Source organism: Marmota flaviventris, chromosome 17, assembly GCF_047511675.1.
Source record: "Marmota flaviventris isolate mMarFla1 chromosome 17, mMarFla1.hap1, whole genome shotgun sequence".
Taxonomy (NCBI): Eukaryota; Metazoa; Chordata; class Mammalia; order Rodentia; family Sciuridae; genus Marmota; species Marmota flaviventris.
The window spans coordinates 45,872,971-45,897,722 of NC_092514.1; the positions used below are offsets into that span (position 1 = coordinate 45,872,971).

Genomic DNA, 24,752 nt, shown 5'->3' on the forward strand with positions numbered 1-24,752 from the left:
GTGAGGCCCTAAGTTATTTAGACTCTGTCTCAAAATAAAAAATATAAAAGGCTGGAGATGTAGCTTAGTGGTAAAGCACCCCTGGGTTCAATCTATAGAAACCCTTGAAGAAGGAGGAGGAGACAGAGAAGAAGAGGAAGAAGAGAAGTGACAGACTGTAGGTATGAAACCCTGGCTATGAAACCCTCTGGGAAGCCCAGATCCACATCATTAGCTGCTCCAAAACCCTGGAAGGAGATCAAATCCACCTGGGCTGGACCTAAGGCATCACGAGAGTCAGGCAATAAGGCCAACCTCTCAGCCACCAGAAACATGTTAAGTGATGAGCATGCTCAGAGAACACCAGGGTGCTACAGTAAGATGCTCTGCTCATCTATTGTGAGCTCTGGAGTCCCTAAGCTCATTGAGTGGCCTCACTTGTGCAAGCAGGAGAAGCCCAGTTGAGCATCTGACCCAGTTTGGCTCTGATTGGTGCCTCACCTACAGAAAGCTCTTCTATGTCCTAACTCCTACATTCCACATCTACAGCTCTATCAACTGTTCACCCAGAATAACAAGAGTCAGTGTTTCTTAGCACCCAAATCCCATGAATCCCATGAGAAGAATTTTTAAAAATAGCAAGCAAGGGGCCAGGGTTGTCACTCAGTGGTAGATCACCTGCCTAGCCCATGTGAGGCACTGGGTTCAATCCTTAGCACCACCTAAAAATAAAATAAAGCTATTGTGTCCATTTACAACTAAAAAAATATTAAAAAAAAATAAGGCCAGGCACAATGGCACACACCTGTAATCCCAGCGGCTTGGGAGGCTGAGGCAGGAGGATCAAGAGTTCAAAGCCAGCCTCAGCAATTGAGAGAGGCCCCAGGTAACTCAGTGAGACCCCGTCTCTAAAGAAAACATAAAAAAGGGTAGGGATATGGCTCTGAATTTGAGGAGGCGGTTGTTTTCAGATGTGCAGGCTTGGAAAAACATGATTTTTTCAAAAAATCATGGCTCAGTGGTTAAGCACCCCTGGGTTCAGTTCCCGGTACCAAAAATAAAGCAAGTAAAATACATATGCAACACCTCCATCACTGTGACAACCACCAAAACACATCTTCCATAAAACATACAAGCCAAAGATAAAAGAGTTATAACTCACATTGATAAAACAGCAACAATCATGTTTTTTTTTTTTTTTTCAAGTTTTACACTAATACTCTGGACACTGGCTCATGGAGTGCTGGGCTGGCTGGGCCCCTTCCTGAGTCCTGCATCAGGGTGGCTCAGATGTCCTACTAATGCACTGAGATGGTGCCTCACTTGTGCAAAATCCCTCTAACACTGCTTGACCTCCTGCCTCAATGCTAGCTCTGCAATTCTAGTGTTCCAATACCTAGAACATGCTGGATAAAGCATTTTCCTTTTTTTTTTTTAACTTGGAGTTTTTATTTCTCAGGGATATAAAAGTATTTTTTTTAAAATTTCTTTCTTTCTTTTTTTGGTGCTGGGGATTGAACCCAGGGATGCTTTCTTTACCAAGGAGCCACATCCTCCAGCCCTTTTTATTTTTTATTTTGAGACATGGTCTTGCTCAGTGGCTGAAGGCCTGGCCACGTTGCTGAGGCTGACCTTGACCGAGCAATCCTCCATCTCAGCCTCCGGGGTTGCTGGGATTACAGGCGAGTGCCACTGCACCCAGCGCTATTTTCTTTTTCTTTCTTTTTTTTTTTTGAAAGAACAGCTGCACCATTCCTGGAATTTGAGGAGGTGGTTGTTTTGAGATGTGCAGGCTTGGAAAAACATACACATCATCGTCATCCTTGATTTCAAAGGAGAAAATGATCCTTCAATAACTTCCAAGAGAATTGGATGGGCGGTGTTGGTCGGCTTGTTTGGAATCGTAGGCAGCTCCATTGTGCGAGGGACAAGGGTCTGCGGTCTACTTAGCTTTCCATTTGGGGAAATTTCCTGCAGAGGATTTTCTTTAGATCCTTAAAGCCCATGTCTATGAGCCCTGGTGTTATAGACCAGATCAGCCAGGATGTGCAGCTCGAGGCTGAAGCCTGTGCTACTGACCAGAAACCCACGTGTCTGTTCTTTCATGCAACGAACAGGAGCGCGGTCCCGTGTTCTGGGCAGCGCGGAGCCTTTGGAGGTGGAACCAGGAAGGAAGCTATGATGCACCTAAGCATGGCCCCTGTCCTTCTGGTGCACTCCTAAAGGTCACGCAGGTTATTCCCAGCATAGTGGGACAAGGGGCAAACTTGGGACCTCACAGAGCACTCGACAAATACAGGAGAGGGAGGGACGCCCAACTCAGCTTGGAAGAGGGACAGGGAAGGAAGGAATGGGGGTCAGGGTGGAGTCTGAGGCTGCGCTCCTGCAGCAAGAGTGGACAGGGTGTGAAAAGCAGCTCAAACAGGAGAAAGCAAAGCTGCCAGGAAGCCGGATGTTCTGAGCAGCGGAGGACAGAGGCTCAGAGGGGCAGAGGCTCCACCAGAGAGGTAGGTAATGGTCATTGCAAAGTATTTCCCTTATTTTTACATCATTAGGTTTAAACACACACACACACACACGCATACATTATTCTTTTAATACGTACATTTTAAAAAATTCAAGCAATACAAAACTACATCAATTTTTTTAAAAAAAAGTGTACCCATTCCTCTCCATTTCTACTCTCCACTACTAATTCCTATTAAAAATTAATTATTTTCCCTTACACAATTTGTTTCTATGCCTGTACCAAATGTTATTTGTCTGTCTGTCTGTCTCTCTCTCTCTCTCTTTCTCTCTCTCTCCCTCCTTGCTGGTACTGGGGATTAAACCTAGGGATGCTCTACCACTGAGCTACCTCCTTGGTCCTTTTTATTATTTATTTTGAGACAGGGCTTTGCTACATTGCTGAAACCGTCTCTCACTCGGAACCCTCCTGCCTCAGGCTCCCAAGTTACTGGGATTACAGGTGTGTGCCACTGCACCTGGCTCATCGATGTTAATATTGTAAAAGCAATAACAGATATTTAACAAGCACCTACCAGACTCTGGAACACTAAAGTGTTCTCGTTACACACCTCCTACACTTATTACCCCCATCTTACACTTGAGAAAGCCAAGACAGAGATGTGAGGGGACTTGCACAAGTGGCAAGTAGCAGAGCCAGGATGCAAACCAGTTTGTGTATTTACAGTGTGCACGGCCAAATGATGGAACCAGCCTAGGTGCCTGTCAAAGGATGAATGGATAAATAAAATAGGGTCTATGTACACAACAGAGTTTCATTGGCCTACAAAGAAGAATGAAATTCTGTCATTTGCAGGAAAATGGATGGAATTTGAGAGCATCATGTTAAGTGCAATAAGCCAAACTCAGAAGGTCAAGGGTTGGGTGTTTTCTCTCCTATGTGGAAGCAAGAGAGGAAGAAGGAAAAGAAAGGAGGGGCAGGGCAGGGATCTCACAAAAATCAAAGGGTGAACAGTTGACAAAAGAGACCAGGGGAAGGGAGGAAGGGAAGGAATGAGGAAGAATACTGACCAAATTGTATTGTTATACCATGTGCAAGTATGACTATATAACAACCAATCCCAATACTAAGTACAATTACAATACAACAACAAAATATGGAAAAAGTAATTTTATGTGTTTAACCACTATCCACTGAAGCTCCATGCATCTCTGTGCACATATACCCCAGGCTGGTGTATGTGACCAAAATGGGACTGCAGACACATATTATTTTCAGTTAAAATAAATCATAATTTTAAAAGACAAAGAATTTGAATAGATGTTTCTCCAAGGAAGATACGTAAATGGCCAAAAAACACATGAAAAGATATTCAACATCATTGGTGATTTAGTAAATTCAAATCAAAACCACAAGGAGATACCACTTCATACTAACTAGGTTGGCTGTAGTTTAAAAAATGGAAAATACTAACTGGTGACCAGGATGTAGAGAAATTTGAACCCTTGTACACTGTGGGAATGTAAAATGGTTCAGCCACTGTGGAACACGATTTGGCAGTTCATTGAAAAGTTTGGTATAAAATTACTATCTGATCCAGCAATTTCTGTCCTAGGTCAATTGAAAATAGGTACTCAGATATTTATACACTCATATGTGTAGCAGCACAGTTCACAATAGTCAAAAGGCAGCAATAACCCAAATTGAACGTTTATCCAGTCAACTGATAAAAGGATAAACAAATTGTGATACACACACATACTGGAATATTATTCAGTCATAAAAAAGGAAGAGTGCTAAGGCACACTACAATATGGATGAACCTCAAAAACATGCTCAGTGAAAGAATCTGGACACAAAAGGCCACATATTAAATGACCCCATTTGTATGAATTACACAGCACAGTTAAATGCACAGAAGCAGAAGAAGATCGTCAGTAGCCAAGGGCTGTTCAATTGGTACAAAGTTCATTTTGGAATGATAAAAATATTTTGGAACTGGATAGAAATAATGATTAAACAACACTGTGAGTGTACAGATGCCCCTGGTTATTTTACGTTGGGTGAATTTTATCTCAATGAAAACAAATGAATAAACAGATTGTGGGCTTGTGATCCTAGCTACTCAGGAGGTTGAGACAGAAGAATCACAAGTTTGAAACCAGCCTGGACAACTTATAGACCCTCTGTTTCCAAAATAAAATACAAAGGGCTGGGGTACAGCTCTCAGCGAGAGTCCCTGGGTTCAATCCCCACCTAGTACCAAGGGTCAAAAATCATGGATTTTCCAGTTCCAGCCATGACTTGGCGTCTGGTTTCACTTTTTTTTTAATACCAGGGATTGAACCTGGGACACTTAACCACTAGGCCGCATCCCCAAACCTTTTTGTATTTTTTATTTAAAGACAGGGTCTCTCTGAGTTGCTTAGGGCCTCGTTAAGTTGCTGAGGCTGGCTTTGAACTCATGATCCTCCTATCCCAGCCTCCTGAGCCGCTGCGATTACAGGTGTGCGCCCCCACGCCCAGCCTGGTTTTATCCTTAACTTCCCATTGTAAGTAACTATAGAAATGAACAATGAAGCCAATGATTCTGACATGGAGCAAGTGCTGCACCAGGATCCCTGAGAAAAGGGTAGCACGGGAGGAGCCCCACACGCAGCCAGCTTCCTGCCTGAAAGGCCGCCAGCTCTGGGGCAGGTACACAGCCCAGGCACAGGGTTGCAATGTCAGAAAACCCAGGGACCTGAGGGAGGACACAGAGCAAAGAGAGGGACTCCTGAGGTGGCAGGAACCTGTAGGGTATGGAGCAGAGGTCATTGCAGGAAAGGGACCCCAGAACTCTGTGAAGGCATTCCCCTTGGGTCCCTGGCCACATCCTGAGCTGCCCATGTTCACAGGTTCAAGTGGAAAGAGCTGTCGAAGGGCCCACTGTTGAACCAAGACTTCAGAAGCTGAAGAGTAATGGAAGAGCTTAGAGTTAGAACTTGGAGTTAGACAGAGCTGAGAAACACCAGTCAGGTACTGGAGACCCTAGAAAGGCCTCTCTTTAGGAATAAGGACCCACCATGTCCTAGGAGTAAATGCTGTGTCCTAAGAATAAGGACAAAGCGGGGTACGGTGCTTCATGCCTGTAATCCCAGAGGCTGAGATAGGAGGATCAAAGCCAGCCTCAGCAATTTAGGGAGGCCCTAAGCAGTTAACTCAGTGAGATCCTGTCTCTAAATAAAATACAAATAAAGGCCTGGGGATGACGCTTAGGTTGAGTGCCCCTGAATTCAATCCCTGGTACCAAAAAAAAAAAAAGAATAAAGACAAAACTGAAGTCTTTAACAAAGACTACCACCAACCCTCACCAAGCGCAAGGTGACCCGTCAAAAATGCAACTGCCTACCAAATTAAAATTCAACATTCTTTAGAAAAAGATTAAAACATCCAGAGTCTCTGTGATGTATCAATCATAATACCAAGAATGTAATAAAAAATACTACCCAATTTTTTTTTCCTGTTCTTTTACTTTTGGCCTTTGTTCTGAGATGTGATTAAGTTACTTGGAAACAGTGCAGTTCTTTCGGGTTTTGTTTTTAAAGCTTTGTCAGAAGGACCAAGGCAGCATTTAGTCTAGGACTAACTTTGCCCCACTATTTTTTTTTTTAAGAGAGAGAGAGAGAGAGAATTTTAATATTTATTTTTTAGTTTTCGGCAGACACAACATCTTTGTTTGTATGTGGTGCTGAGGATCGAACCCGGGCGGCACGCATGCCAGGCAAGCGCACTACCGCTTGAGCCACATCCCCAGCCCTTTGCCCCACTATTTGAGACAACACTTTTCTGGGCACGTTGAGTACTCTGGCTGAATTGCAGAAAGAGAGACGGTTCTCAGTCCTAGAGAAGCTTCCAAGATTGCTCCCCTCATGTTTGGGGTTAGTTCTTTCTTGAGACTTGGATAAGTTTGCAGGCATCTCCTAGGATGTAGCTGAAGACGCAAGAAGATTCTCCCCAAAGCTCCAGAGTTCTCTCTCCTTCTCTGTGTATGTGAACTCTGACCACGCTGGCCTCCCCAGACAACCAGGGAAACTGCTGAGCTCCTCCTGGGTTCCCCTCTGGGTTCTGAGGTCTGGAATCTCGACAGGGGCAAGGCTGGGGCCATTGGGGGAGGCTCAGCTTGTTGTTACCAGACATTGTGGTCCAATGCCCTCCACTTGGGTCCTGTTATTCTGTCTTCGCTCTGATATACAATGATAACTTCAAAAATGTAGAGGAAATAAAAAACAAACAATCCTTAAAGAACAACAAGATTTTCTGAAATTGATCCAAGAAGAAGTAGAAATAGGAATCATAAAAAAAAATTAAATCCAGGGCTGGGGGTGCAGCTCAGTGGGGTAGCTCTTGCCTAGCAGGCATGAGGCCCTGGGTTTGATCCCCAGCACCACACACACACAAATTGAATTTATACTTCAAACTTTCCTTCAAAGAAAGCTACAGGTTTGTATTTCTTCAACTGGTGAATTCTATTAAAAGCTTAAAGGACAAATCATACCAACTTCACACAAATGTTTTCAGAGAGCAGAGGAAGATAAAACGATTCCCAATTCAACAGAGACTTGATATCAAAATCTGATAAGATCATTATGTAAGAAAAAAAAATTTAAATCGAAATCACTTGTGGACACAGACATAAAAATTCTAAACGAATTGTTAGAAAATTAAATCTATCAATGTATCGAAAAATGCATCACGCTGAATGTGGTTTATTCTAGGAATGCTGATTTAGTAAAAAATCAATCAGTGTAATTTCATAATATTAACAGAATGAAGGAGAGTAGCCGTGTGATCCTCTCAATAGAGGTTGAAAAATTATATGTTGAAACTCAAAGTGATTCATGATAAAAAGAAAAAACTCTCAGCAAGCAAAGGGTAACATGCAACTTTTTCATACTAACAAATGACATTAATGAAAAATCTACAGTTAATATCATATCAACTGGCAAAAGACCAAACACTTTTCCTAAAGACTGGGAATAAAGCAAAGATATACAATTTTTTAGTTGTAGATGGACACGAGTCCTTTATTTTAATTTTTATGTATTTATTTTTATGTGCTGCTGAGGATTGAACCCAGTGCCTCACCATGTGCCAGGCAAATGCTCTACTACTAAGCCACAATCACAGCCCCAAGATATACATTTTTTTTAATCTAAATACCTTTATTTTATTTATTTATTTTTATGTGGTGCTGAGGATCGAACCAAGTGCCCCACACGTCTCGTGAGGCAGGTACTCTACCACTGGGCTACAGCCCAGTGCATTCTTAATACATCTGTTCAACATCATTCTTAATACATCTGTTCAACATCATTCTGGAGCTCCTAGACAGAATAATACAAAAAAAGAATAAAATATAAAAATATTGAAAGGGAAGAATAACACTGTCTTTATTTGCAGATAATATAATTTAATGCATAGAAAATCAAAAGGAATCTACAAAGCACTACTAGCTAATGAAAGAACTTGCTAGGTAAAGTAAACACACAAAAATAAACTTTTTCTACATATTAGCAATGAATAACTAAAAATAAAATTTTAAAATAACATTTACAAAAATTAACTTTTGAGGGAAAATTGCTGGCAGGAATTTTTAAAATGGAAATATATACCATGTCCATTGACTGGAAGACTTAGTATTGTTAAGATGTCAATTTTTTAAATTTATTTTTTTAAGATTTTTTAAAAGATAGATGTAATATCCTTATTTTATTTATTTATTTATTTTTATGTGGTTCTGAGGATTGAACCCAGTTCTGAAGATTTTTTTTTTTTAAGAGAGAGAGAGAGAGAGAGAATTTTAATATTTATTTTTTAGTTTTCGGCGGAGACAACATCTTTGTTTGTATGTGGTGCTGAGGATCGAACCCGGGCTGCACGCATGCCAGGCAAGCACGCTACAGCTTGAGCCACATCCCCAGCCCCCAGTTCTGAGGATTGAACCCAGCTATAATCCCAGCGCCAAGACATCAATTTTTTTTTTTTTTTGCAAATTGATCTATAGATTCAGTGTAATACAAACTGATTATGCTAGCAGATTTTTTGTGTTGTAAAAGTTGGCATGCCCATTCTAATGTTTAAATGGAAATGGAAATGACCTAAAATAGTCAAAATGATTTTGAAAAACAACAAACAGAAAATTTACATTACCTGCCTTCATTTCTTACTAGGGCATTGACGTAAGGATACACATAAGAATCAATAGAAAAGGAATAATCTAGAAATAGATGAATGCACCACATAGCCTCAACTAGATATGAACAAAGTTTCAAAGGTAATTTTTCTTATTTTTTTTTTAATGTGGTATCAGGGTTCAAAACCCAGGACCTTGAGCTTGCCAGACAAACGCTCTATCACTGAAGTATATCCTCTGTCCTCAAAGGTAATTTCATGGGGAAAAGATAATCTTTTCAACATGATATTCATTCGTCTACTTAGTATGGCTACTTAGTGAGACCCTGTTTCAAAATCAAAATGAAAAAGGGATGGGGATGTAGCTCAGTGGTAGAGCACCCCTAGGTTCAATTACCAGTAAAACACACACACACACACACACACACACATACACACACACACACACATTTCAACCTATACTTTAGTGCATATATAAGAACTAACTAAATGGAGTATAAGCCTAAACACAAAAACTAAAACTACAAAGCTGCTAGAATAAAACAGGCAAATATGACCTTGGGGTAAACTGGCAAGGATTTCTTTAAACACAAAAATTACTAACGCGAGAAAAGAAAATAAATAAATAGTATGTCATCAAAATAAAGACTTCTGATTTTCAAAATGCATGACTGAGAAAATGAAAAGATAATCACAGTCTACAAGAAAATCAATCTATCTGTCTATCTATCTATCTATCTATCTATCATCTATCTATCCCTTCTAGAGATTGAACCCAGGGGTGCTCTACCACTGAGCTACATCCCAGGCCCTTTTTATTTGATTTTTTTTTTTTTAATTTGAGAAGGGTAACATTAGGTTACCTAAGCTGGCTTGGAACTTGTGATCTTCCTGCCTTAGCCCCCAGGGTAGTTGGGATTACAGGCATGTACCACCATGCCCAGCAAGGAAAATGCTTTTAGTGCATATGTTTGACAAATGATTCCCATCCTGAATACATAAAAACTCCTAAAAAAAATAAGAAGAAAAAACAATGCAAAAATAAAAAACAAAAGACTACAATAAGTATTTTTAAAAAAGATATCTGACTCTCCCCACTCTGCATGGTCACACTAAGTTTTGCCCGTGTGACTTTCGTACAGGGGAGAGAGAGAGGAAAGAGCCCCTCTGGACCTTGGATTGGCCTCACAGTAGCCTTTTCTTCCTTGAGGGGCACAACGGGAACTAGGTAGTGTGTATGGATGTTGTGGAGGATCACCAGCCACCTAATATAGTTTTTTCCCAGGCATTTGTAGCTATTGGGGACTACAATGGTCACGGTGGACTGGGAGTAAAATGCTCCAAGGAGGAAGCAACTGGTATCCGAGGAGCCATCATCCTGGCCAAGCTCTCCATCGTTCCTGTGCGGAGAGGCTATTGGGGGAACAAGATTGGCAAGCCTCACACTGTCCCTTGCAAGGTGACAGGACGTTGTGGTTCTGTGCTGGTACGGCTCATCCCTGCCCCCAGAGGTACTGGCATTGTCTCAGCTCCTGTACCCAAGAAGCTACTGATGATGGCTGGTATTGATGACTGCTACACTTCTGCCAGGGGCTGCACTGCCACCTTGGGCAATTTTGCCAAGGCCACCTTTGATGCCATCTCCAAGACATACAGCTATTTGACCCCTGATCTCTGGAAAGAGACTGTGTTCACCAAGTCTCCTTATCAGGAATTCACTGACCATCTTGTGAAAACCTATACCAGAGCCTCTGTACAGAGGACCCAGGCTCCAGCTGTGGCTACCACATAGGGTTTTTATACAAAAATAATAATAAAGTGAATGAACCCCCCCCCAAAAAAAAAGATATCTGAACCTCTGGGAAAAAAGAAATAAAATATAAAATAATCATGAGAAAAGGTGCTCTGTTATTTATCATCAAGGAAATACAAATTAAAACCCCAAAATATACCATTATGCACACTAAGTGGCTAAAACTAATAAAGATGGAATACAACCAGTGTTGGCAAGAATCTAGAACAACTGGTACTCTTATATTTCCACTGTGAGTGTGAAATCATACCAGTGTTCAAGTACCATCTTGACAACTGTTTGGCAGTCTTTAATAAAGTTAAGCATGTACTCATAATATGTCATAGCAATTCAATTCCTAGGTGCATATCCAAGACACACGCGCGCACACACACACACACACACACATACACACACACGTGAACACAAACATTTAATGGATAAAAACTGGAACAGCCCAAATGTCCATCACAGGGACTAGAACTAGATAAACAAACCGTCTATACACTTAGCAACTGTGTTAGTCTGCTCAGGCCGCCATGACAAAATACCACCCAGTTCTGGAGACAGGAAGTCCAAGATCAAGGCGTGGGGGAGGCAAACTCTTCAATGTCTCTTCTTATCAGGACCCCAATTCTATTTGATCAGAACCTGCCCTTAGGTCCTCATGTAATCTTAATTATTTCCGTAGGTGCCCTATCTCCAAGTACAGCCACACTGGGGTTAGTGTTTTATCATGAGTTTGGGGGGAACACAAGTATTCAATCCATAATAGTGATAAAAAAGGAAACTGCCATTACTTGCATGGCTCGATGCAAAAACATAAAAAAGACCCTATAATTTCAAAAATATGAAGTTTAAGAGTAGACAAATTGAGTCTGTGATGTTAAAAGGCAGTGTAGTGGTTGCTTTGGTGTGGGGGGAGGAATTGATGGGAAAGGATGAGGGAATGGTGCAAACATTTTTTCATCTTGATCAGGGTAACACTGACGCAGGTGAAGACATTGGTCAAAATACATAGAACCTTAGCCTCAGAATTGGTGCATTTACTGCATATAAGTTATAGCTCAATAAAGTATCTTTTTCTCTATCAGTATATATGAAATTATCTCTCTCTTTTTAGCAGCTATGTCATCTTCCATGGTATGAATGTATCATAATTTATCAAACTGTTTATTTCCCCATGGATGGACTTTAGAATCCCTCCAAGATTTTGCTATTATAAGCAATGCCATCATGAACAACCTTGACAGATAGATTTCTAAGTGGGGTTGTGTTGAGAGCCACAGCCGAAGGGGCCCCAGCAAACTTCCAGCTGCCAGCAAACTTCCAGCTGCCAGCAAACTTCCAGCTGCCGGCTGATGATTGGCTCACAGCGGCCCCAGCAACATCTAGCTGATTGGCTCCTCGGCCCCAGCAACATCTAGCTGATTGGCTCCTCTGCGGTGATGCTCATTGGACTGTTTCCCTGCCCTTTCAGACCACGGAGCTGCTCATTGGGGGACTTTTTTGGCTCCGCCCACATGACCCAGCCAATCGGCCTCAAGAGCAGGAGGATTGTGGGGGGTGGAAAGAAGCTTGTGGGGGGGAGAGAGAGGCTTGTGGAAAGCCGGTGGTGGCAGTTGAGGCTCTGAGGATTTTTCCTGAGAGGCTGTTTTGTTTGGCGTGTTTGGTTCTAAAAATAAAGTTAGTTTCTTTTGACAAGTGGCTTCTGATTGTGCCCAGCCAGACTGCGGCAGGGTTGTTACAGATATTTCTCTGTAAAGGTAAAGAGTCTGAAGCCCAGAAGGAAGAAGAAATTTCCCAAGGCCTACTATAATTATGCACTGTGAGTCATGATGGTAGAATCTGGCGCTGAAGAGATTTGCATTATTATGGAGAAATACTGGTAAGGGGAGCCAGGCGTGGTGGCGCATGCCTGTAATCTCAGCTGCATGGGAGGCTGAGGCAGGAGGATGGCAAGTTCAAAGCCAGCCTCAGCAACAATGAGGAACTAAACAACTCAGTGAGACCCTGTCTCTAAATAAAATATAAAATAGGGCTGGAGATGTGGTTGAGTGTCCCTGAGTTCAATCCCCGGTACCAAAAAAAAAAAAAAAAAAAAAAAACTGATAAGGGAAGATACTAGACTTCTAGCTGGAATTAATAATCTCACTTCCTTCTTTGTCTTAACTCTTATTCATTCTGTGAGCATAAAGGCTCTGTGGCTGCCTTAATTTAACATCATGCTATTCACATAGGATCCCAGAGTAACCTGTGTTTAACAACTCACTATGTGCTTGGCAGCGTGATAGCACTTTATATGCATTATCTCATTAACCCTTATGACCTCCCAGGGCATAGCTATTATTCTTGTAGCCTCTCCCACTTATCCATGGGGGGATGTTCCGAGACACATGAAACTGCCTAATACCAAACCCTACATATACTGTTTTTTTCTTATACATATACACATATAACAAGGCTTAATGTATAAATTAGGCATGGTAAGAGATTAACAACATCTCATAATAAATTGAACAATTATAACAATCTACTGAAATAAAAGTTTTATCCATGTGGCGTCTCTCTCCGCACAACTTACTTGCTCACGGGTTCTCTGGCTTAGTGTGTTAGTCAGTTGTTGGTCGCTGGGGCCAAAATATCTGACATGAACCACTGAGAAGAGAGAAGATTTATTTTGGCTCGTGATTTCAGAAGTTTCCGTCCACGGTTGGCTTGTCGCATTGCTCTGGGCCTGAGATAAGGCAGAACAGCATGGCGGAAGGGCGTGGCTCAGGGAAGGTTGCTCAGCTCCTGGCCACAGACAGGGAAGGAGAAAGAGAAGGTGGCGGGAATGACCAGGGACAAGAAATACCCTGCCAGGGCACACCCCCAGTGTCCTGCTTCCTCTAACGAGGACCCACCTCCCACAGCCTCTGTCACCTCCCAGTGGTCCATTCAGCGGTTAATGGGTCAGTCCACTGGAGGGTGAGAGTCCTCATGATCCAATCCCTTCCCCGTAGCCCCACCTCTGAACATCGCTGTTTGGAGGCCAAGCCTTTAACACAGGAGTCTGTGGGGGACACTTCATGCACAAACCTCAACACTCAGGCATCGTGAGGTAGCGTCCGGCCACCACCGAGCCTACTCGAACCAGCATGGTGACATGTGGACGACGGTTCTGAGAACCAGGATGACGGCTCAGTGACTAATGGGCAGGTATTGTGCACAGCGTGCATGTGCTGGACAAGGAGATGATTCACGTCCTGAGTGGGATGGAGTAGAGCAGAGTGAGATTTCATCACTCCTCTCAGATGGCTCATCGCTGGTAACTTATGGATTGTTTGTTTCTGGGATTTTCCATTTAATATTCTCAGGCTACCGTTGACCACGAGTAACTGAAAACACAGAAAGCTGAAACCACAGACGGGGGGTGGGGGGTGGGGGACTGTAATTCCATGCCCGTTTTACAAAGGTAAAAACTGAAGCTTAGACCACTTGAGTAACTTATCCAAGGTTGCACAGCTCAAAGGTGGTGTAAACAGGTTTCCACCCAGGTCCTTGATACAAAAGGCCCTATTATGTTACATCCCCTCCCAAGAATAATAATGTTATTGTGAAGGTTTTACAAAATGGTCATGGGGCTGATTACTGGTCTCTTATTTCTGGAGAGTGGTTTCGGTGTCTTTAGTTCTATCTTCTTAACATCTGGCACATAGAGGGCTTAGCGCTGTGCCGGACGCATAGTAAGCACTCAAAGAGTGCTTATTATTATTATTATTATTATTATTATTGGAACTCAATAAGCATTTGTTGAATAAGTAAACATTTGCATGAATAACTAATTGCCTAAATTATTCTTTTAGCAGATAAAAAATCAACAGAGGGATAACAGGTTCCGATCTTCCTCTCCTGCCAAACATCTCATGTTGGGGGGGGGGGCCGCTGAACCAGAAAGAATTGCCAGCCCTCTTCTGTTCACATGTCTGCTCCCTGAGGGACACAGAAACAAGAAGGGCATCTAATTCAAGCACAGTGTGTCCATGATCTGATTCTCCACAGGTCTGTGCATGAAGGAAAGAATCAGGGCTGGGATGTAGCTCAGGGGTAGAGCTCTTGCCTACCATGAGTGAGGCCCTGGGTTCAAAATCTAGCACTAGAAAGAAAGCAAAGGAAAAGAAAAGAAAACCACTTGGGGTGCTGGTGGTGGTGCTGGTGGTGTGTGTGTATGTGCTCACACATTCATGTCTGTGCATTTTTGTGCACAGAACCCTGTGCACTGTCCCTTACGCTGTCTCACTCTGATGTCCAGCCACAACTAGGGTGAAGTCTTGGGGGGCTTATTACAAAGCTTTGGCAATATCACAGTGTGCACAAAGGATGCACACAGGATCCCACAACATCCAAAGGCCCTTGAACTTCTACTGTATCTTCTTATTTTGTTGTGTGGTCTTCACTGGAGGAAGTGGCTGCAGTTTGGTGGTGAAAGGCTTAGACTGGCAATGGACCAGGCGAATGCTGCTTCTCTTGACCTACCCGGCAGGTGCCCCATGAGCAGCATTAGCCTCTGTCGCTTTATCAGTCAATCCCGACATCCACTCAACTACCCCAGGCTCTGATTCTTCAGTTGTCTGCCAGCTCCTGCATCCCCTGGTCTAGTGCTTTGATTGGCTTGTGTCCTGGGTAGGAAGACCCCCTGTCATCCTCAGTCCAAATGCCTTGTCCAGAGAAGATCCCCTTACAGGCTTGAGATTCGACTCTTTCAGCTCCTCTGCCTAAAGGCAGACCCGACCCACTTCTCAGCAGGGGTGGGGGGCTGCATGAACCAAGAGTCAGTTGACCAGGGCAGCACGTGCAGGGGCTTGCTGAGATCGTGGGGGTTTTTTCCCTCCTTGCTGACTCCTGCCTCACCCAGTGCCGTTACCACAATCCTCATTCCGTGCCTCTAAAAGCCCTTCCTCTCATTTTGTAGTTATGTTTTCAGAGCCTTGCTCATTAGAGGCAATTTTGGTTTCTGTTTTTATGGTAATTTTTAAACTCTTAAGTGAAACTTGTTTGAAATGGCTGTCACTCTGTTATTACAGAAACAATATAACGAGAAATGCACTTTCATATAAGAGTCTATCTACGTTGCAACCGGGAAAGATAAATTGTTCTTGGACTTAAATGTATTTGAACTTGAAAAATATGAAGACAAAGAGATGAAAAAAAACAGATGATCTAATAGGTAAGGGGCGTTAGGGGGTCTAATGGATAAGAGTTTCTGGAAAAAAAAAAGAGAGAGGAAATTAGACAGATAATACAGGAGATTTTCTGAGAGGTCCTTGTGTTCGGACACAAGGCCTTGGAACAAGGCCCACACCTCATGTTAACACTGAAATCACAGGTCACCCAGGATAAAGGGAATACCCCCAAAAGCTTCCACTGAAGACCAGTTGCCTTATAAAGCAATAAGAATGAGAATGAGTCAGAGCTTTAAATAGGAAAATCAATATAGAGGGCAATAGATTAGTGCCTTCAAAGTTTGAAGGGAAATTTGATTTATAACCCAGGAGTCAATGCTAACCCCAATTATCAATCAAGCAAAAAGGCGGAATAGATTTACAACCACCCAGGGTTCAGAAAATTTGACCACCACACTCCTTCGTTGAGGGCACCAATGGTATGTAGTGGTAAAATAAGTAAGAGAAAGAAAAGATGATGACCTTAATCTCAGAAACTGGTTGAACCCAGGGAAGTCCCCAGATGGAGGAACATCGGAAGGTTGGAGGTAGATCTGGGGCAGGGGAGGAAACTCAATACAACCTCTATTGGAAGGGAAAGTTGGGGGGGGGAGGGGGGACGGCAGGACTTGAGAATATAATGAAGTCAAACGATTCAAGAAAAAAATAAAGAATGAATGCTATTTGAAATTCCAGATCAACAGAAAGTATCGAAAGAAAGCAAGCATAAGAAGATGTACTACTGGCTGGACGGAATCATGTGTATGGTCTCAATAATATAAGCATCATCTGCCTGATTTTTACATGCAACTTATAAACAAAGCCTGGAAGACTTCATTAGAGTTATGGAAAAAAATGAGGAGGCTGCCAATCAAGACAATATAAAAGCAAAAATGGTAGAGTGTGTCTCTAGGTATCTTCAAGGGATTGGTTCCAGGATCCTCTGCAGGTAGCAAGAATTCAGGATATGCAAGTCCCTTATATAAAATGACATAGTATCTGTCCATAACCTATGCACAGCCTCCACAGGCTGGAAACCATCTCTAGATTATGTATAATACCTTTTACGATATAAGTGCTATATAAATGGCTGTTATGATATATTGTTTAGGGAATAATGTCAAGAAAAAAGCCTGTAGGTGTTTAGTACAGATGCATTTTGGGGGAATATTTTTTGATCCACATTTGGTTGAATTATTGGATGCTGAACACCTAGATACGGAGGGCCTGCTGTATACCATAGAAACTCAGGGAGAGAAGGAAGGAGAGAAGGGAGAAGGCTGGGGCAGTAGCTGCCTCTTCTTAAGAAGCCCCAGATGAGCGGTGTTGGGAGACACGGGTGGATGGACAGGAGGAGTGGGAGCACATTTCTAAAAGTGACAACTGTAGCCAAAATGTTGATACCACTGTGTTGGGAGAATGAGAGGAAGGGAGATGGAAGAGGAGGCAAGGGAGCTTTCTTTCTAACATTGCAGAAAGCCAATGTGTGTGTGTTTAAGATGTCGAATAAGGACATAGTCTCAGGAATATGTAGACAACCTGCGGAAGACACAGCCAGAGGATGAGAGATGATCCCTCTGGGGCTAGGGCTGGAAGAACAGCTATGCCTTTGACTAAAAAAAAAAAAAAAATCATTTTAAATGAAAGCACAGTCATATCTCCCGTGTTCCACTTTTGAAGGAATGTTAGTGTGTACTGAACAAATTGGAGACTTCCAAAACACAGTTAGTGGTCAACCTGAGAACTAAGCAGGCTTTGGAGATGGTGAGCTGCCCTGATGTGGAGTCCTCTCCCTTCTGTGGTTGAGGTGGGTGTAGGGACCCCCATATTTGTCCGGTGGGTCCAGTGGAGTCAGTACTTCCACATCCAACAGCCCCTTCCATCCTCTAGCTGCCCTGGGGATTCTCTCCCTACTTGACAGAGTGGACCCAGGCTCAGGAGGGTGATGGAGTGGGGAGAATGTGACACGCCCAGCTTCTGGAGTTGCTAGGAGGGGTGCTGGGGCCCCCAGGGCTTGTAAGTGGTGGACTAAGCCAGGAAGGGCAGGCAGGGAAGGCCCCCCGGGGGATCTGCAGGAACAGCTCCTGTGACTCTTACTGAGGTTTCATTCCATAGAGCTCCAAACAAGCCAGAATTCAAATGCAGGCCAATCTAACCTGATCCCCCACCACATCTGTTTTTCAATTGTATGTGGGTGTTATCAAAGCAATATAATGACAGCCAGAAATGATGGTGCACACCTGTATCCCCAGCTACTTGGGAGGCTGAGGCAGGAGGATGGCTTCAACCCAGGAGTTCAAGACCAGAGTGAGAACACAATGAGACCCTGCCACAAAATAAAACAAAGCAAAACAATATAATGTTGTCTTTAAGGAAATATGTTTAGCCAGGCACAGTGGCACACACCTGTCATCCCAGCGAGTCAGGAGGCTGAGGCAGGAGGATTGCAAGTGTAAAGCCAGCCTCAGCTACTTATCAAGGCCCTAAGCAATTTTGCAAGACCCTCTTTCTAAACAAAATATAAAAAGGGCTGGGGATGTGGCTGAGTGGTTAAGTACTCCTGTACCAAGAAAAAAAATCTCCTGAGTGGTTAAACACCCCTGTACCAAGCAAAAAAAATTATTTAGCCCAGCACAGTGGCACACACCTGACATTCCAGTGACTTGGGAGACTGAGATAGAAGGATCACAAGTTCAAGGCTAGCCTGGACAATAGAGAGACACTGTCTTAAAATAAAAAGTAAAGGGACTGGGGATACGGCTCAGTGGTAGAGTGCCCTTGGGTTTAATCCTAGGTTCCCAGTACCACACACACACACAAAAAAAAAATGTTTTAAAATGTGTTTAAATCACCTATAATCCTCCCATGCTTAATTACCTAGATGTTTTTCTGTGATCCTTTCTAGCCTTTGTCTACATTGTACATAATTTTACATAGTTCTGACGCTTGTGCACATTCGTAAGCATACTTACCTCCCATAAATGGTGTTGCTTGTTTCATAATTATCTATTTTAATGGCTGCATATTATGCAGGATCATTTTTAATTAATCACAGTACCCTGGGTTCACAGTTCATTATTATGCTAAGTACTTCTTTATTTTTTAATCTGCATTTTACTTTCCTGCTCGAGGCTGTTCCATTTACAGAACGCTTTCTCACCGACCTCACAACCTCACAGCACGAGGGGCAGGTGTGCTCACCCCCACCTTACGAAGGTAGGTTTCCCCTTACACGTGGGGAAACTGAGGTCCAGAGCCATCAGGCATCACGCAGAAAGCAAGCAAAGGAGCCGAGCAGAAACGGCCGAGGACTGTGGTCTCCATGGTGGAGGTGGGGAGACCCATGGCACAGTCACAGAACCAGGAAGCAATGATCACCTCCCTATTTTACAGTTGAGGAAGTGGGGACCCTGAGAGGTAGAGTAACTTGCTCAAGGTAACGTGGCCCAGCCAGAAGGCAAATAGACTCCTAAGCCAGATCTCTGTCCAGTATCTACCCATCCTCCCCAGGTCCCTGACTCAGAGTGAACCCCTCTGGAAACTCCCTGCCTGAGCAGGTGGCCGCCCCACCTTGTCCCGTCCCACTTCTCCTTCTCATACCTTGGCAAGGGGCTCACATTCGCTCTCTGGAGCCAGCCACAGGGCAGGCCCACTTGGCAAGCTGCCTTTCTTTCAATGGGAAAGTGTTTTTCTGTTCTGTTTTCTCCCATTTGGTTAATTGGTATTTAGGGATGGTTATATATTCATAACCTAAATTCACTATCTTAACTACACTGTAGGTGTACAGCGCAGTGGGGTTGAGTACAGTCACCACAATGGACAGCCATCACCACCCTCCGGCTCCAAAACTGTTTTCATCTTCCCCCAATAAAAACTCTACCTGTCAAACCAGGACTCCCCATCCCCTCTTCCCTCCTATCCCTCCCTGACACCCACCATCTATTTTCCATCTCTATGAATTTGATTCAGTATCTCATATAAGTAGACTCCTACTCTATTGTACGTCTGGTTTATTTTCCTTAGTGGAAGTTCTCAAGGTTTATCTATGTTGTAGCAGGTATCAGAGATTTCACTCTGATACCTGTTTTTTTTTTTAATTTTTTAATATATTTTTAGTTGTTGATGGGCCTTTATTTTATTCATTTATTTATATGCAGTGCTGAGAATCGAACCCAGTGGCTCATGCATGCTACGCAAGTGCTCTGCCACGGAGCCCCAGCCCAAGCCCTCCATGGATCTATTAAGTCAGTTTTTTCATTGCTGCAACCAAACATCCTGACAAAAAACAATTTTACAGGAGGAAAAGTTTATTTGGCATTCACGACTTCAGAGATCTCAGTCCATAGACGGCTGGTTCCATTCCTCTGGCCCTTGGTGAGGCAGAACATCATGGTGGGAGAGGAAAACAGCTCAGGATATGGTCACCAGGACACAGAGAGACCTCCCCTCACCATGGACAAAATATAAACCCCAAAGTCACGTTGCCAGTGACCCCCTCCTCCAGCCACACCCTCCCTGTCTACAGTTCCCACCCTGTTCATCCCTGTCAGTATGAGCACACTGGTCAGGATAAGGCTCTCATAACCCTTTCATTTCACCTCTACACTTTCTTGCATTGCCTCAGACAGAGCTCTTGGGGGACACCGCATATCTAAACCATAACGTCTATTAATGACCATTTGGGTCGTTTTCATTTTCAGTTATTGTAAATAATGCTGCTGTGAATATTGATGTTTATATATATATTTTTAGTTGTTGATGTTACCTGCTTCAGTTGGTGATACCTGCTTCAGTGTCTACCACCAATTCTTTGGGGTATAAACCCAGAAGTGGGTGAGTTTTAAAAATCTTCTCCTGGCTGGGTGTGGTGGTGCACACCTATAATCCCAGCAACTCAGGAGGCTGAGGCAGGAGAATAGAAAATTCGAGGCCAGCCTCAGCAACTTAGTGAGGCCCTAAGTAACTTAGCAAGACCCTGTCTCAAAATAAAAAAATAAAAAGGGCTGGGAATGTGGCTCAGTGGTTAAGCACCCCTAGGTTCAATTCCTAGCACAAAACCAAACCAACCAACCAAACAACAACAACAACAACAACAAAAAAAACCCAACTCCTGTTTCCAGTTTTTCAGGGAGCAGGGAAGAGAAGGGGTGTACTATGTAAGAGTGCACGGGTGAGAGAAAATGCTTGAAAAGCATCTGTTAAAGGGATTGTTTGTAGCAAGGATGTATTTTAAAAAATATATTTCCACAACTCAACAATAAAAAGAAAATAATCCATTTTTTTGCGGGGGAGGGGAGATATTAGGGATAGAACTCAGGGTCACTCAACCACTGAGCCACATCCCCAGTCCTATTTTGTATTTTATTTAGAGACAGGGTCTCACTAAGTTGCCTAGCACCTTACTCTTGTTGAGGCTGGCTTTGAACCCATGATCCTCCTGTCTCAGAGTAGCATGCCTGTAATCCCGAGACACTGGGATTACAGGCATGCTCCACTGCACTCGGCCTAATAATCCAATTTTTAAAATGAGCAAAGGATCTAGATAGACATCTCCCCAAAGAAAATATGCAAATGGCCAATGGGCACTTGAAAAGGTGCTGTGTTGTAGTCAGGGGGAAATGCAAGGCCAAAACACAGCAAGAAACCACCTCACCCCCACTCCGATGGCCAGAATAAAGCAGGTAATGACAGGTGTGGTCACCAATGGGGAGAACTGGAACCCTGGCAGAGTGCTGGTGGGACGTGAGATGATACCGTGATACTTTCAAAAACAGACTGATGGGGCATCTTCTTGGATACAGTTTTTGAGATTGATAATTGGGCTTCTGTGGGTTTCCTTACAAACGTTCAAATGTTCACGGAAGAGCTTGTTTTAAACGGCTCTCATTTTAAGGCAGTTTGGTTTTGATGAAAATAGAACTGCAAGGAGATTTTCACGGAGTGATCACGCCTTCCCTCTGAAGCCTCTGAGGCTCGTCCATTGCGAGTCTCACTCTAAGTACCGCGGGACGCCGAGAAAGAACACAGAACAACATGAGGTTTTTAAACCAAAAATTAGATATATGTAACTTTAAAATTGATAAAAAATTATCTATAGATTCTCTCTCAAGATGGTAGTTTGGTTGGAATTTGACTTTTTTTTTCTCTAATCGCACCTTAATTTTATAAGATGGGGTTTACCCAATGCAAAATTTAATTTACTACAATGCAATAAAATGAAATAATCTGAAAAAGAAAACAGTCTGACAGTTCATCACATGGTTCAACATGAAGTTACCATGTGATTTGGAAATTGCACTCCTAGGCATAGACCCCCCAAAACTGAAAACAGTTCAAATCCCAATCAAACAAAAACCTGTATAGGAATATTCCTAGCAGCACTATTAAAAATAACTAACAGGTAGAAATAACCTGAAGGCCTATCAAGTGATAAGTACATAAATAAAGGTGGCATAGGCATATGATGGAATATTATTCAACCATGAATAGGAATGATGTATAGCAGCCTTATTAATAATTGCCAGAACTGGAAGTAACCAACAAGTCCCTCAGTGGAAGAATGCATAATAAACAGTGGTACTACCATATAATCAAGTACTATTCAGTTCTTAAAGGAAATGAGGTGTTAACACATGAAAAGACATGGTGCTAAGCAAAAGAAGCCACTTGGGTACAGTGGCTTATACCTGTAATCCCTGCGACTCAGGAGGCAGAGGCAGGAGGATTGCAAGTTCAAGGTCAGCCTCAACAACTTAGTGAGGCCCTAAGCTACTTAGTGAGACCTTGTCTCAAAATAAAAAAAAAAATAAAAATGGCTGGGGATGTGGCTCAGTGGTAGAGCACCCCTGGGCTCAATTCCCAGTACTGGGGGGAAAAAAAAGAGAGAGTTGTTCTAAGTGAAAGAAACCAATCTGAGAGACTCCATACTGTGTGAATCCAACTCTCTCACATCTGGAAAAGGGGAGACTATGGAGACAATAAAAACATCTATGGTTGTCCAGGGCAGGGTTGAAAAAGCAGAGCACAAAGGATTTTCAAGAAGGTGAACTATTCTGTTCGATACTATAATGGTGGATACATGTTGTGTGTTTGTCAAAATCCACACAGTGTTCAACAGCAAGAGGGAACCCTAATGTAAGCTATAGAATTTGAGTGACAGCGAGGTGCCCCTGGAGCTTCACTGAGTCTACCAAGTGTACCCCTCTGGTGCCTAACAAGTGTACCCCTCTGGTGGGGGAGGCTATGCATAGAAAGGCCTGGTGTGGGGTGGGGATTCTCTGTCCTTTCTGCTCAATAAAGTCTAAAAGAAGGGAATGAAGAATCCACGCATGCTACAACACAAATTCTGAAACCATCAAGCCAATCACAAAAGGCCACACATATGGTACCGTTCCATTTACATGAAATGCTGGAATAGGGCAATCCATAGAGACAGACACTAGATTAGTGGTTGCCCAGGGTTACAAGACGTGGGGTGAAGGGAATGGGAGAGGAATGGCTAATGGGCAGGGTATTTCTTTTTGAGGTGATGAAAATATTACAAAAGGGAACCATGTACTTTATTTATGGGATTACTGGGGATCAAACTTACGGCCTCCCACATATTGGGCAAGTGCTGTACCTACCACTGAGCTACACCCCCAGCCCTTTTTATTTGAGACGAGGTCTTGCCAACTTGCTGAGGCTGGCCTGGAACTTGCGAGCCTCCGGCCTTGATCTCCTAAGTAGCTGGGATTACAGGTGTGCGCCACCACACCCGCCTGAATCATGCACTTTAGATGGGTAAATTATAACATATATACATTGTATCTCAATAAAGCTATTTTAAAAGGAAAGGGAAGATGGGAGTACCCTCGAAGAAGTCCCTGCTAATGACCATCACCTGTGGCTCAGAGACGCCTCCCCCACCCAGCCAGGCCTTTCCCTAAATGAACACTTTAGGCTCTGTGCCACGAGTGATGGGGTGGGGTGAGGTTTCTGCCCGAGGTCTCATCAGCATAGCTGCCTGGCAGGTCACCTGGGGTAGGCACCTAGACAAGCCACTCTCTATCATGACACTGTGACCAAGACCATTACAGGTGGGACACAGCTGACCTACTCCCCTTGAGTTAGCACAATGGTGACAGGAGAGAATTGCGGATGGTCTGCCTTGATGTGGAGTTGGATTTATGAGTCTCCTTTTGGAGTGTGAGGAAGCAGCCAACCCTGCAGCCCTCCCTCTGCCTGGCCGTAACTGCAGGCCCAAGCAGAATCCTGAGGTCTCCAGCCTGTTACTTGACCTTTATAGTTTAAAAAAACAAGAAGCTATAAAAGTTCAGCCTGGAGGCATCCCTTGGAGGTCATCCAAAGAGTGGCTTCTAGACTTTTCCATTTCACAGCTCATATCATTTCAAAAATATTTGCCAAGATGGACAACTTTTTATTTTGCTAAGCTAAGACAACTTTTAAAACTAACATCATTATTTGATTTTTTTAAAGAGAATCAAAAAGATAGAATATCAGATTAAAGATATAAAATTGGAATGGGAAACCATTTAAATTGAATAAATCTAGCTTTACAAGAAAAAATTCACTGCATTTCTTATTTTCCCTACCAGCTCTTATCTCCCAAGTAGTGAAACGTGACAAATATGAGTGACAACTTCATCCTGGGGCCCAGGAGGCTTTGGGCAACACTCCCGGTTTTGCATTCGAATCCTCTGGAAACCAGCTTCTGGCCTGGGAGGATTCTCATGGCAGACACACACCTGTGTTGAAACCCTGCCTCTGTGACTGACTCATGGCTATGAACTTCTGCCTGTTTCCTACCTTCTCTCTGAATCTCAATTCTCTTATCTTTAAAAGGATTCTTATCTCTGAGATTTTTTTGTGTGTGTTTGTGTATGAGAAACTTCACAAAATAAAAATTTAAAATATGTGGGTAGCCGGGCACAGTGGCACATGCCTGTAATCCCAGCAGCTTGAGAGGCTGAGACAGGAGGTTCGTGGGTTCAAAGCCAGCCTCAGCAACAGCAGGCACTAAGCAATTCAGGGTGACCCTGTCTCTAATAAAATTAAAAAAAAAAAATAGGACTGGAGATGTGGCTCAGTGGTTGAGCATCCCTGAGTTCAATCCCCAGTACCCCCCTAAAATATG

At 43.1% G+C, this 24,752-nt stretch overlaps 1 non-coding gene and 1 pseudogene across 1 annotated transcript; both read left to right on the plus strand.

Moving 5' to 3' along the window:
• The first annotated feature begins 9,707 nt into the window (after positions 1–9,707).
• Positions 9,708–9,843, plus strand: LOC114104300 (small nucleolar RNA SNORA64/SNORA10 family). Its single transcript, XR_003584822.1, has one exon. It is a non-coding gene; the product is annotated as a small nucleolar RNA SNORA64/SNORA10 family (small nucleolar RNA).
• A 14-nt stretch (positions 9,844–9,857) lies between these two features.
• Positions 9,858–10,412, plus strand: LOC114104236 (small ribosomal subunit protein uS5 pseudogene; annotated as a pseudogene).
• Positions 10,413–24,752: the final 14,340 nt, after the last annotated feature.